This window comes from Pteropus vampyrus, unplaced genomic scaffold (assembly GCF_000151845.1).
Source record: "Pteropus vampyrus isolate Shadow unplaced genomic scaffold, Pvam_2.0 Scaffold35, whole genome shotgun sequence".
NCBI lineage: Eukaryota > Metazoa > Chordata > Mammalia > Chiroptera > Pteropodidae > Pteropus > Pteropus vampyrus.
The window spans coordinates 2,713,963-2,716,197 of NW_011888816.1; the positions used below are offsets into that span (position 1 = coordinate 2,713,963).

A 2,235-nucleotide genomic window follows, 5' to 3' on the forward strand; every position below is an offset into this window, starting at 1 on the left:
AAAGTCTAGTTCTAATCTGAGTTTTCTCGTATCTAGTTGTGTGATACTGCACAACTCCTCTGGATTAAGATTGTTTTCTCTGTCAAATGACAGAATTAGACTCTTCCCAATGGGGATGTGTATTTGGAAGGATGATTTTACTTCTAAACCTAAGCCTCACTTCTATAGAGTTGGATTTTGTTTGAGAGCCTTAACCACTACTAACACCCCTTGAATAGCAAGGTTTTGAATGGGAGCTGTTGTTAGAGAAGCAAGTATGATGCACATGAAAATCTCAGTATTGAAGGTAAGCTTTACATGGGTAGTTGAATGGGCGGTTGACTTGAGTTTATTGTAATTGACGTTGGAAACTTGTGCACTTACATACTGTATTTGACTCCCTTATTTTATCTTTAGGTAAATTTTATAGGCAGTTAAAATCAGCTTAGTGAAGAAGGAAGTATGTACATAGTTACTGTGACTAAGGTGAAATTGAATTCGTTATTACCTCATCATGATGAAACGCCTATTAACTTTGTGTGTAAAGGAAGACGACTGAAAAGGGAGAATGAAGCCTTTGGTCCCTGTGATAATGGAAATGAAATTTTTTTCCTGTCCCCTTATTCGTATAATGATTGGCCTAGTATCTTGCCCTTTTGGGGACCACTTCAAGGAATACTATTATTAAAGAAGTTAAAGAATTTTAAGAGGGAAGCCATGGGAATGTAAGGTGTGTAAAGGAGGAAAGCTAAAGGTTAGGAGATATTCATTAAGAAGACCCTGAGGGGATAGTTCAATTTTATGCTAAGGAGAAGTTAAAAATGATTACCCTAAGTCATAAAAAACTAAAAGTTCAGTTGAACATAAATTATGTTTAAAAGGAGACATTTCTAGCAATCGGATTTAAGATAAAAGCTTTGTCCTTAAAAAGAGTAAATAATGAGCTAAGTAGAAATTTTTGCTATTCAGACTAAACTGTAATCTTCCCCAAAGACAGCCACCATCAATAATAGAGATTAATGTAATAGAATGGAAACTATTCAGAGGTGAGAACTGAAGCCAGGTAACATGGTGGAATAAATAAGTCAGTTGCAGTTGAAAGCAATAAAGACTACACTTAACTACACTTAAAAATATTTAGTAGGATTTTCAACATAATATTGAAGATGCAATAAGGACTATTAGTTTGGTTTGAGTAATTTAAAGATGTCAATTGAAGTTGATTAAGGATCAAGACAGAAAATTAATAACTGCAATTTTAATCGACAAAAATAATTTTAAATTTTTTCATTCGCTTTTATTAACAGTGTGAGACTAAAAAGGAATTGGTCGTATGGGAGAAACGTCAAAACAGTAGGAGGCATAAAAACATATAACTCTCCCTAAAGGTGGCCATGGATTACAAATAAAGTTGATTTCTAAGAATATTTTTTAAAGTTCGTGGGTAGCATATACCAGATTTTTATGGAAACTAGGATTCTTTTAAGTACATCCAATCATTTAATGTTCTAGTTGGTTTTCACTGCAGAACCTCATGGAAATTTTCTTTCAGAAAGATTCTTCAATCACTATGTCATCTGATACAGATGTTTCTCTTTCTTCGTATGACGAAGGTCAGGGATCTAAACTTATCCGAAAAGCTAAAGAGGCACCGTTCGTCCCCATTGGTAAGTTCGACTTTGACGTTCTAATAATCTGTTGTCTGTTTTAACACAATCGAGGTGTGATCATTCATCAAGAACATCTGTAAAGCATTTATTTTCAAATATTTTTTTATATGTTGTTGAAATATGTTGAGGTTGGCACTATATAACTCTCATTATAAAAATTCTGTGTGTATTTAGACTTCTTGTTTTATTGACTCGTATTTCTGTGAATGTATTGAGGGGACTCTAAGACCACCGTGTCTCCATGATTTGCTAGAAGGACTCACAAGACTTTCAAAAAAGCTGATATACTCACAGTTATGGTTTATTACAGTCTCTTATATTAACTGATTCTCTTCAGAGACGGAAGTAGCATGGAAAGGAAGCGTCCCCCTGGTGCTCTTAAAGGAATTTGTCTACTGGCTTCACAAGCCCACATTTTGAAGATCTTAACTTTCTGGATCTCCTACTCTTTGCCACCAATTTTGGATTTTTGGTTCTGAGTGGGGGCGGGAATTAAAAACTCGGCGTGTATGTTAACTAATTAATGGTCTCATAAAGTATCCTTATAAAAAATAGTAGCAACTACGTTGATTGATGGTGAAATCAT

General features: G+C 34.5%; 1 protein-coding gene across 1 annotated transcript in view; it reads left to right on the forward strand.

Annotated features, from left to right (window-relative positions):
- Positions 1 to 2,235, forward strand: part of HIGD1A (HIG1 hypoxia inducible domain family member 1A) — a 9,460-nt gene that overhangs the window by 4,143 nt on the left and 3,082 nt on the right. The window contains exon 2 of the transcript XR_002779688.1: positions 1,532 to 1,646. The gene's annotated coding sequence lies outside the window, so the exon portion shown is untranslated. The remainder of the gene's footprint in view (positions 1 to 1,531; positions 1,647 to 2,235) is intronic.